General features: G+C 45.2%; 1 protein-coding gene across 6 annotated transcripts in view; it reads right to left on the bottom strand.

The window, feature by feature from the left end:
- The window catches only part of LOC130367768 (potassium channel subfamily T member 2-like), a 333,948-nt gene that overhangs the window by 178,066 nt on the left and 142,036 nt on the right, over positions 1-13,846 (bottom strand). The window lies entirely within an intron of this gene.

Here is a 13,846-nt window from a genome sequence, read left to right as displayed (position 1 = left end):
ATTGACAAGAATGGTTCCACCGTGACGGCAATCCATGAGGGGGCCAAACCCCCGCACTTTATCAAACTTAATGACCGTGGCTCTGCGCCTCTCTAGGGGTGGTTCTCCCTCTCGGGGGTGTTCCAGCATTCTAATATAAAGAGCCTCAAGGTTTTTTTTGTCTTGTTGTTGCACTTAGCGCACTTTATATGGCATTGATTTTGGCCCATACTCATTCCTTCATTGTGCCCTCATTTCCTCCACTAATGCAGCCATCTGGGCCTCTTGCTTAGACCTCTCAGACTGGGCTGTCGGAACTGGGCGATGGGACTTCTCTGGCAGGAGTAAAAGGTACTCATGTACTGGATGTGTTTCAGCTCATCTCCAAATGACCGGGGGCATGTTGTGGGCTTCTGGACCTGGGGGTATGCTCTGGGCTGGGAGTAGATGGAGGGGTAGGGAAAGTGGCCTCAGCCGGGTACTCACTTCCGACTCTTCCGTGTGGATCACCACCCAGGATCCCCAGGTCAGGTAATGTTGGGACAGCCTCACCGTCGACACTCCTCAGGACGATGCAGGCGTTCAACCCGCCGGAGTCGCTGTCCACTCTCCGTCGTCATTGGGCAGCGGGACTTTTAGACAGGCGTCTTTGGCCTCAATGGAGATCTTTTGCAGACGGTCTGCCAACAACTGGATGGCGGCCGATGCAACTTTTTGGGCGCTCGGTGCCATCTTAGGACTCTCAGACTCGTGCTTGCTTGCTCCTCCACCATGTTGCTCTCTCTGCAGACTTCCGACAAACTGAAGAGGTCCAGGGGCACTGTTTCTTTAATAGTGGACTTCAGGAAGATGGCCGCCGTTCGGAAGTACAGGCACAGTCTTTTCTTCACCTCCCCCTATATTTCACAAGCGCCTCGCAATAAACAGATTTCACTGTTTGTCGCACACTCGTGTGTTTTACTCTGCAATAGTGGACACAGTTCAGACTGGGGGGGTACTTTCTGAATAAGGCGCACACCCATAACCTGTTCATAGGACGCCAAAAGTTGTGGTGAGGGTCTGATGAGGGCAGATGTTATTACCCTAGGGGCAGTTGGCATTAACCCGATGTATTCGTGATGCCAGGGCGTGGTTTTACCTCTGCTACACCCGAAGGTATGCCGCTGGATCCTGGGCTAGGCACGGGGCAAATAATGATTCCGACACCATGTTACGGAACAACGGCAGATTTACTGAAGTAGACAGGTGGAATAGTCTTGACAGCTTAGTTAGGCCCAAAGAGGTGACCAGTGACTTCAGAGACTCTAGGGCTTGCCGGGACTTATAATGGATTTGATCAATTTGCTGCAGGCCCACACTGACTCCGTACAGACTGATCTTGAAAGACTTGACTAGACTGACTTCCCCCCTATGTAGGTTTTGACGTTCACCTGTGGGGCACTGGATTAGTAGAAGCGTGGCTGCATGGTAGGCCTTGGGTCTCCTCAGGACACCAGACACTCTCAGGACTTGACTTCACTGTAGCTCAGCTTAGCTTATGTGGTGAGGGTGTGATGAGGGCAGATGGAATTACCCTAGGGGCAGATGGCATTAACCCCTTGTGTTCGTGACGCCAGGGCGTGGTTTAACCTCTTCACCACCCGAAGGTATACCACTGGAACCTGGGCTAGGCATGGGTGCAAATAATTACTCAGATGCCAAGTTACGGAACAATGTTACTGAGATAGACAGGTGTAACAGCCTTAACAGCTTAGCCAGGCCCAAGGAGGTGACCAGTGACTTCAGAGACTTTAGGGCTCGCTGGGACTTGTAGTGGGCTTGGACAATTTGCTGCAGGGCCACGCTGACTTGACACAGATTGATCTTGACTGACTTGACTGGGACTGACTAGACAGACTTCACCTCGTTTCTAGCTTACCAGGTTTTGACGGTCACCTGTGGGGTAGTGGACTTTTGGATGCGTGGCTGCGTGGTAGGCTTCAGGCCTCCTGAGGACATCAGACCTCACTGCACTCAGCAAAGACTTGGACTAAGAGCCTGAACTAGCTCCTCCTAGGGTTTATATGGGGGGAGACTCTGGAGGAGTCCCATAAGTCACCCTGCAGGTCACATGGTCACTGTTCATGGAATATAGGTATGTGGGGGGGGGGGAGGGGGCAGGGGTCACTGAATAGAGTCTGCCTGAAAGGGCAGCAAAGGTACAGGGGTGCAACTCCTGTACTGGGCCACCACACAGACCTAGACTTACTAGCTAGCTCCTCCCAGGGTTTATATGGGGGAGACTCTGGAGGGGTCCCATAGGTCACCCTATTAGTCCCGTGATCACTGGTACCTTCCTTGGTTACAACACTTGGTAACAGTATATAAAGGCACATAACAGTATAAAGGCATTATAATAGATAACACAAGGTATAATTAACCATTTACATTACATAGATTAAAGAGGGATTTAGGGGACACAGCAATAGAGTCTGCCTGACAGGACAGCAAGGGTACAGGGGTGCAACTCCTGTACTGGGCCACCACATATCTATCTATCTATCTATCTATCTATCTAATCTACAGTATCTTTTAGATTCTGAGTTTAGGAAATATAATCGGTTTGTAAAACAGACTTAGTATGTCTATTAAAGTCAATGGCCGCTCACACATATGTACAGTATACAGTCATAGCCGTAAATGTTGGCACCCCTGAAAATTTTCTAGAAAATGAAGTATTTCTCACAGAAAAGGATTGCAGTAACACATGTTTTGCTATACACATGTTTATTCCCTTTGTGTGTATTGGAACTAAACCAAAAAAGGGAGGAAAAAAAAAATTGGACATAATGTCACGCCAAACTCGAAAAATGGGCTGAACAAAATTATTGCCACCCTTTCAAAATTGTGGAAAAATAAGATTCTTTCAAGCATGTGATGCTCCTTTAAACTCACATGGGGCAAGTAACAGGTGAGGGCAATATAAAAATCACACCTGAAAGCAGATAAAAAGGAGAGAAGTTCACTTAGTCTTTGCATTGTGTGTCTGTGTGTGCCACACTAAGCATGGACAACAGAAAGATAAGAAGAGAACTGTCTGAGGACTTGAGAACCAAAATTGTGGAAAAATATCAACAATCTCAAGGTTACAAGTCCATCTCTAGAGATCTAGATTTGCCTTTGTCCTCAGTGCGCAACATTATCAAGAAGTTTTCAACCCATGGCACTGTAGATAATCTCGGAAGAGAAAAATTGATTAAATGTGTCAATGCAGGATAGTCCTAATGGTGGATAAGCAGCCCCAAACAAGTTCCAAAGACATTTGAGCTGTTCTGCAGGCTCAGGGAGCATCAGTGTCAGCGCAAACTATCCGACTATCCGATTTAAATGAAATGAAACTCTATGGCAGGAGACCCAGGAGGACCCCATTGCTGACACAGAGACATAAAAAAGCAAGAATACATTTTGCCAAAATGAACTTGAGTAAGCCAAAATCCTTCTGGGAAAACATCTTTTGGACAGATGAGACCAAGATAGAACTTTTTGGTAAAGGACATCCTTCTACTGTTTACCGAAAATAGAATGAGGCCTACAAAGAAAAGAACACAGTACCTACAGGGAAATATGGTGGAGGTTCAATGATGTTTTAGGGCTGTTTTGCTGCCTCTGGCACTGGTTGCCTTGAATGTGTACAAGGCATCATGAAATCTGAGGATTACCAACGGATTTTGGGTGGCACTGTACAGCCTAATGCCAGACAGCAGGACAACGACCCCAAACATACATCAAAAAGCCCCCAGAAATGGATGGCAACAAAGCACTGGAGAGTTCTGAAGTGGCAGTAATGAGTCCAGATCTAAATCCCATTGAACACCTGTGGAGAGATCTTAAAATCGCTGTTGGGAAAAGACGCCTTCCGATAAGAGAGACTTGGAGCAGTTTGTAAAGGAAGAGTGGTCCAACATTCCGGCTGAGAGGTGTAAGAAGCTTATTGATTCTTATAGAAAGCGACTTATTTCAGTTATTTTTTCCAAAGGATGTGCAACCAAATATTAAGTTAAGGGTGCCAATAATTTTGTTCAGACCATTTTTGGAGTTTGAGGTGACATTATGTCCAATTTGCTTTTTTCCCGCCCTTTTTTGGTTTAGTTCCAATACACACAAAGGGAATGAACATGTGTATAGTAAAACATGTGTTACTGCAATCCTTTTCTGTGAGAAATACTTGAAACACCATGACTGTACACTGGAATAGGTTTTTGAACACTTTTTGTTGTACACCAGCTAAGCAGCCCCACAACTTGATGTGAATAGGGCCTATCTACTGTAGGGAATGAGCCTCAATAAGTTTTACTTGCTGTAAATGAATTGACCCCCCCCCCCCCCACCTTCCCCTGTAGGTGGAGAGCCCCTTTAGCAGTAGTTTGCACACAGTTCTGCATTCATCCTCCCGGAGTTATTATCATGCCCGGTTGCGATTCGCACGCAGTTATTACCATATCTGATATAAATAGACAGCGTGGAGTTCCAGTACCATTCTAAGTGGTAGCACAGGGTGTTCACTCCGCACCAGGAGAGTGCCTTCCCCCTGAAGCTGATTTAGATTCATAGATAGAAGCAGGCGCTGGGAGAACGGCGGGCGGGGGGGGCGGATAGATTTTCACAGCTTCTGAGGTGATATCCAGCAGACGCTTATTATTTTGCACATTTGTAGCTGGGAGCATAGATTTCTACAGTTCTCATTCATGGATATTTTCTTTCCTTGTTTTGCAGGGCCTGGTCCTCTGTGCTTTATAGCCAAAGACAATGGGGGAGATTTATCAAAACCTGTGCAGAGGAAGAGTGGTGCAGTTTCCCATAGCAACCAATCAGATTGCTTCTTTCATTTTCCACAGGCCTCTAAAGAGGCCTGTGGAAAATGAAAGAAGCAATCTGATTGGTTGCTATGGGCAACTGCACCACTCTTCCTCTTCACAGGTTTTGATAAATCTCCCCCAATATCGGCAGGGGTGTAGCTATAGGGGGTACAGAGGTTGCAGTCGCACCAGGGCCCTGGTGCCTAAAAGGGCCCCAAAGCCCATCTGCCCCATTAGAGGCCACTATTATAAATGACACTTTGGGCTCTGTTGCAAATTTCGCATCGGGGCCCAGAAGCTACAAGTTACACCTCTGATTATCGGGCCTAGTATAATGCTTAGTCAGGTTACACTAATTGAGTGGCGGTGGGGGGGGGTTTGGGTAACCGTCAAGTTCCCCCTTTATTGTTTGTTCACCATAAAAAGTTTATTTGTCATGCCCCCATATAATTGCCATGTTGTATTGAGCACTGCTAGTGTAACTAATGGCTGTAGGGTCAGTGTCACAGGCAACATGGATAAATTGTTTTCTGGCTGCAAGTATCGGCACAATGCCCAAATGCTGGCTGGTGTATAGAGTAACACCACCAAACTGTATTGGAGCAGGAGAGGCTATAAAAAAAAGCCAATGAGAAGTACTGGTTGCCAGAGTGTGGCTTCCAGATCCCAAATGTTCAGGACTTTACCCCGCTGTTGGGAATTGCAGGCAATTTTCCTTCCTTTAGGCTCTGTTATAAGGTAAATATAAAACTGTGAGCCAAGCAGTTTACACTGGTGTATAGAGAAACACCACAACACTGGTGTATAGAGTAACACCACAACACTGGTGTATAGAGTAACACCACAACACTGGTGTATAGAGCAACACCACAACACTGGTGTATAGAGCAACACCACAACACTGGTGTATAGAGAAACACCACAACACTGGTGTATAGAGAAACACCACAACACTGGTGTATAGAGCAACACCACAACACTGGTGTATAGAGTAACACCACAACACCGGTGTATAGAGAAACACCACAACACTGGTGTATAGAGAAACACCACAACACTGGTGTATAGAGTAACACCACAACACTGGTGTATAGAGTAACACCACAACACTGGTGTATAGAGAAACACCACAACACTGGTGTATTGAGAAACACCACAACACCGGTGTATAGAGCAACACCACAACACTGGTGTATAGAGTAACCCCACAACACTGGTGTATAGAGCAACACCACAACACTGGTGTATAGAGCAACACCACAACACTGGTGTATAGAGCAACACCACAACACTGGTGTATAGAGTAACACCACAACACTGGTGTATAGAGTAACACCACAACACTGGTGTATAGAGTAACACCACAACACTGGTGTATAGAGTAACACCACAACACTGGTGTATAGAGCAACACCACAACACTGGTGTATAGAGCAACACCACAACACTGGTGTATAGAGTAACACCACAACACTGGTGTATAGAGCAACACCACAACACTGGTGTATAGAGCAACACCACAACACTGGTGTATAGAGCAACACCACAACACTGGTGTATAGAGAAACACCAAAACACTAATGTATAGAGCAATATCACAACACTGTTGTATAGAGTAACACCACAACACTGGTGTATAGAGTAACACCACAAAACTGGTGTATAGAGTAACACCACAACACTGGTGTATAGAGAAACACCACAATACTGGTGTATAGAGCAACACCACAACACTAATGTATAGAGCAACACCACAACACTGGTGTATAGAGCAACACCACAACACTGGTGTATAGAGCAACACCACAACACTGGTGTATAGAGCAACACCACAATACTGGTGTATAGAGCAACACCACAACACTGGTGTATAGAGCAACACCACAACACTGGTGTATAGAGCAACACCACAACACTGGTGTATAGAGAAACACCAAAACACTGGTGTATAGAGAAACACCAAAACACTGGTGTATAGAGCAACACCACAACACTGGTGTATAGAGCAACACCACAACACTGGTGTATAGAGAAACACCACAACACTGGTGTATAGAGCAACACCACAACACTGGTGTATAGAGAAACACCACAACACTGGTGTATAGAGAAACACCACAACACTGGTGTATAGAGTAACACCACAACACTGGTGTATAGAGCAACACCACAACACTGGTGTATAGAGCAACACCACAACACTGGTGTATAGAGTAACACCACAACACTGGTGTATAGAGCAACACCACAACACTGGTGTATAGAGAAACACCACAATACTGGTGTATAGAGCAACACCACAACACTAATGTATAGAGCAACACCACAACACTGGTGTATAGAGCAACACCACAACACTGGTGTATAGAGCAACACCACAACACTGGTGTATAGAGCAACACCACAATACTGGTGTATAGAGCAACACCACAACACTGGTGTATAGAGCAACACCACAACACTGGTGTATAGAGCAACACCACAACACTGGTGTATAGAGCAACACCACAACACTGGTGTATAGAGCAACACCACAACACTGGTGTATAGAGCAACACCACAACACTGGTGTATAGAGCAACACCACAACACTGGTGTATAGAGCAACACCACAACACTGGTGTATAGAGCAACACCACAACACTGGTGTATAGAGCAACACCACAACACTGGTGTATAGAGCAACACCACAACACTGGTGTATAGAGCAACACCACAACACTGGTGTATAGAGTAACACCACAACACTGGTGTATAGAGTAACACCACAACACTGGTGTATAGAGCAACACCACAATACTGGTGTATAGAGCAACACCACAACACTGGTGTATAGAGCAACACCACAACACTGGTGTATAGAGTAACACCACAACACTGGTGTATAGAGTAACACCACAACACTGGTGTATAGAGCAACACCACAATACTGGTGTATAGAGTAACACCACAACACTGGTGTATAGAGTAACACCACAACACTGGTGTATAGAGAAACACCACAACACTGGTGTATAGAGTAACACCACAACACTGGTGTATAGAGTAACACCACAACACTGGTGTATAGAGTAACACCACAACACTGGTGTATAGAGAAACACCACAACACTGGTGTATTGAGAAACACCACAACACCGGTGTATAGAGCAACACCACAACACTGGTGTATAGAGTAACCCCACAACACTGGTGTATAGAGCAACACCACAACACTGGTGTATAGAGCAACACCACAACACTGGTGTATAGAGCAACACCACAACACTGGTGTATAGAGTAACACCACAACACTGGTGTATAGAGTAACACCACAACACTGGTGTATAGAGTAACACCACAACACTGGTGTATAGAGTAACACCACAACACTGGTGTATAGAGCAACACCACAACACTGGTGTATAGAGCAACACCACAACACTGGTGTATAGAGTAACACCACAACACTGGTGTATAGAGCAACACCACAACACTGGTGTATAGAGCAACACCACAACACTGGTGTATAGAGCAACACCACAACACTGGTGTATAGAGAAACACCAAAACACTAATGTATAGAGCAATATCACAACACTGTTGTATAGAGTAACACCACAACACTGGTGTATAGAGTAACACCACAAAACTGGTGTATAGAGTAACACCACAACACTGGTGTATAGAGAAACACCACAATACTGGTGTATAGAGCAACACCACAACACTAATGTATAGAGCAACACCACAACACTGGTGTATAGAGCAACACCACAACACTGGTGTATAGAGCAACACCACAACACTGGTGTATAGAGCAACACCACAATACTGGTGTATAGAGCAACACCACAACACTGGTGTATAGAGCAACACCACAACACTGGTGTATAGAGCAACACCACAACACTGGTGTATAGAGAAACACCAAAACACTGGTGTATAGAGAAACACCAAAACACTGGTGTATAGAGCAACACCACAACACTGGTGTATAGAGCAACACCACAACACTGGTGTATAGAGAAACACCACAACACTGGTGTATAGAGCAACACCACAACACTGGTGTATAGAGAAACACCACAACACTGGTGTATAGAGAAACACCACAACACTGGTGTATAGAGTAACACCACAACACTGGTGTATAGAGCAACACCACAACACTGGTGTATAGAGCAACACCACAACACTGGTGTATAGAGTAACACCACAACACTGGTGTATAGAGCAACACCACAACACTGGTGTATAGAGAAACACCACAATACTGGTGTATAGAGCAACACCACAACACTAATGTATAGAGCAACACCACAACACTGGTGTATAGAGCAACACCACAACACTGGTGTATAGAGCAACACCACAACACTGGTGTATAGAGCAACACCACAATACTGGTGTATAGAGCAACACCACAACACTGGTGTATAGAGCAACACCACAACACTGGTGTATAGAGCAACACCACAACACTGGTGTATAGAGCAACACCACAACACTGGTGTATAGAGCAACACCACAACACTGGTGTATAGAGCAACACCACAACACTGGTGTATAGAGCAACACCACAACACTGGTGTATAGAGCAACACCACAACACTGGTGTATAGAGCAACACCACAACACTGGTGTATAGAGCAACACCACAACACTGGTGTATAGAGCAACACCACAACACTGGTGTATAGAGCAACACCACAACACTGGTGTATAGAGTAACACCACAACACTGGTGTATAGAGTAACACCACAACACTGGTGTATAGAGCAACACCACAATACTGGTGTATAGAGCAACACCACAACACTGGTGTATAGAGCAACACCACAACACTGGTGTATAGAGTAACACCACAACACTGGTGTATAGAGTAACACCACAACACTGGTGTATAGAGCAACACCACAATACTGGTGTATAGAGTAACACCACAACACTGGTGTATAGAGCAACACCACAACACTGGTGTATAGAGAAACACCACAATACTGGTGTATAGAGCAACACCACAACACTAATGTATAGAGCAACACCACAACACTGGTGTATAGAGCAACACCACAACACTGGTGTATAGAGCAACACCACAACACTGGTGTATAGAGCAACACCACAATACTGGTGTATAGAGCAACACCACAACACTGGTGTATAGAGCAACACCACAACACTGGTGTATAGAGCAACACCACAACACTGGTGTATAGAGCAACACCACAACACTGGTGTATAGAGCAACACCACAACACTGGTGTATAGAGCAACACCACAACACTGGTGTATAGAGCAACACCACAACACTGGTGTATAGAGCAACACCACAACACTGGTGTATAGAGCAACACCACAACACTGGTGTATAGAGCAACACCACAACACTGGTGTATAGAGCAACACCACAACACTGGTGTATAGAGCAACACCACAACACTGGTGTATAGAGCAACACCACAACACTGGTGTATAGAGCAACACCACAACACTGGTGTATAGAGTAACACCACAACACTGGTGTATAGAGTAACACCACAACACTGGTGTATAGAGCAACACCACAATACTGGTGTATAGAGCAACACCACAACACTGGTGTATAGAGCAACACCACAACACTGGTGTATAGAGTAACACCACAACACTGGTGTATAGAGTAACACCACAACACTGGTGTATAGAGCAACACCACAATACTGGTGTATAGAGCAACACCACAACACAACACCACAACACTGGTGTATAGAGCAACACCACAACACTGGTGTATAGAGCAACACCACAACACTGGTGTATAGAGCAACACCACAACACTGGTGTATAGAGCAACACCACAACACTGGTGTATAGAGCAACACCACAACACTGGTGTATAGAGCAACACCACAACACTGGTGTATAGAGTAACACCACAACACTGGTGTATAGAGCAACACCACAACACTGGTGTATAGAGCAACACCACAACACTGGTGTATAGAGCAACACCACAACACTGGTGTATAGAGCAACACCACAATACTGGTGTATAGAGCAACACCACAACACTGGTGTATAGAGAAACACCACAATACTGGTGTATAGAGCAACACCACAACACTAATGTATAGAGCAACACCACAACACTGGTGTATAGAGCAACACCACAACACTGGTGTATAGAGCAACACCACAACACTGGTGTATAGAGCAACACCACAATACTGGTGTATAGAGCAACACCACAACACTGGTGTATAGAGCAACACCACAACACTGGTGTATAGAGCAACACCACAACACTGGTGTATAGAGTAACACCACAACACTGGTGTATAGAGTAACATCACAACACTGGTGTATAGAGCAACACCACAACACTGGTGTATAGAGCAACACCACAACACTGGTGTATAGAGCAACACCACAACACTGGTGTATAGAGCAACACCACAACACTGGTGTATAGAGCAACACCACAACACTGGTGTATAGAGTAACACCACAACACTGGTGTATAGAGTAACACCACAACACTGGTGTATAGAGCAACACCACAATACTGGTGTATAGAGCAACACCACAACACAACACCACAACACTGGTGTATAGAGCAACACCACAACACTGGTGTATAGAGCAACACCACAACACTGGTGTATAGAGCAACACCACAACACTGGTGTATAGAGCAACACCACAACACTGGTGTATAGAGCAACACCACAACACTGGTGTATAGAGCAACACCACAACACTGGTGTATAGAGTAACACCACAACACTGGTGTATAGAGCAACACCACAACACTGGTGTATAGAGCAACACCACAACACTGGTGTATAGAGCAACACCACAATACTGGTGTATAGAGCAACACCACAACACTGGTGTATAGAGAAACACCACAATACTGGTGTATAGAGCAACACCACAACACTAATGTATAGAGCAACACCACAACACTGGTGTATAGAGCAACACCACAACACTGGTGTATAGAGCAACACCACAACACTGGTGTATAGAGCAACACCACAATACTGGTGTATAGAGCAACACCACAACACTGGTGTATAGAGCAACACCACAACACTGGTGTATAGAGCAACACCACAACACTGGTGTATAGAGCAACACCACAACACTGGTGTATAGAGCAACACCACAACACTGGTGTATAGAGCAACACCACAACACTGGTGTATAGAGCAACACCACAACACTGGTGTATAGAGCAACACCACAACACTGGTGTATAGAGCAACACCACAACACTGGTGTATAGAGTAACACCACAACACTGGTGTATAGAGTAACACCACAACACTGGTGTATAGAGCAACACCACAACACTGGTGTATAGAGCAACACCACAACACTGGTGTATAGAGCAACACCACAACACTGGTGTATAGAGCAACACCACAACACTGGTGTATAGAGCAACACCACAATACTGGTGTATAGAGCAACACCACAACACAACACCACAACACTGGTGTATAGAGCAACACCACAACACTGGTGTATAGAGCAACACCACAACACTGGTGTATAGAGCAACACCACAACACTGGTGTATAGAGCAACACCACAACACTGGTGTATAGAGCAACACCACAACACTGGTGTATAGAGCAACACCACAACACTGGTGTATAGAGTAACACCACAACACTGGTGTATAGAGTAACACCACAACACTGGTGTATAGAGTAACACTACAACACTGGTGTATAGAGTAACACCACAACACTGGTGTATAGAGCAACACCACAACACTGGTGTATAGAGCAACACCACAACACTGGTGTATAGAGTAACACCACAACACTGGTGTATAGAGCAACACCACAACACTGGTGTATAGAGCAACACCACAACACTGGTGTATAGAGCAACACCACAACACTGGTGTATAGAGCAACACCACAACACTGGTGTATAGAGCAACACCACAACACTGGTGTATAGAGCAACACCACAACACTGGTGTATAGAGTAACACCACAACACTGGGTGGGAGTAGGAGAGGCTTTAAAAAAAAGCCAGTGAGAAGCTCCAGTTGCCATAGTGTGGCTTCCAGATCACAAATGTACAGGACTTCACCCCGTTGTTGGGAATTGCAGTACTGATGATGCAAGTAGATGTGTTCTCCTCCCTCTGAGCTCAGCTATGAGGCTAAAAATATGAAACTGTGAGCCAAGCCGTTACAGAAAGCTCCATAATGCTTAGGACGAGACACATACCTTGGGTAAACCCCTCCAGTCAAGGCAAGGACTGCCTAAAGCTATGTTCAACTACTGTGGCCCAATTCTGGATGATTGTGAACTTTTCCTGCTGACCTCCGGTAGAGTTATTACTTTTACAAGTTATCCCTTTGTGTTTTACTTGTACAAGACCACAGAGGGCTCACAAAAATACCCCACATAACCACCATATTTAGTGCAACCCCTCTGTCACTGTGCCAGCTAAGGGAGTGTGAGGAGTTCCCATGGAAGCCTTTTAGTCACTGTGCCCACAAAGAGTTGTAGTTTTGCAACATCTGGAGGTCCACAGTTTGGAAACCAGTGTTCTAGACTAGATCGATGTTCCCCTACCTGTGGCTCGACAGCTGCTGCACAACTTTATCCCAGACCCCTGATGAAGCTCTGAGGAGCGAAACATGTCAGGGGGGCTATGTGTTAGAGTGGTGTCCCAGCCCCAATAGCTATCCAATGGCTTTAGACTGTTTTGGGCAGCTTGGTAGCATGCAGTGTTGGGCCCACCAGAGACTTGGAGTTATGTTAATGATGATTACATTCTATTGCAAAAAAATATATTATTCTAAATCAATAATATTATTGTTATATGTATATATATATATATATATATATATATATATATATATATGTTATTCTGTGTTACTGAACCCTTAAATGAGAGCAGTGAACCCCATGTGACCCTGCCTGCCAATGGAAACCCCTAAAGTCTCCCCTTTATAGTGTAGTGGGGGGGGAGGAGTTACCCAGAGTTCAGTTCAGTCTGAGCTACAGATTGGTTCAGGTGTGCTGTGTGTTGT

Source organism: Hyla sarda, chromosome 4, assembly GCF_029499605.1.
Source record: "Hyla sarda isolate aHylSar1 chromosome 4, aHylSar1.hap1, whole genome shotgun sequence".
In the NCBI taxonomy this organism is placed as follows: Eukaryota; Metazoa; Chordata; class Amphibia; order Anura; family Hylidae; genus Hyla; species Hyla sarda.
This window is presented reverse-complemented; position numbering and strand designations above follow the sequence as displayed.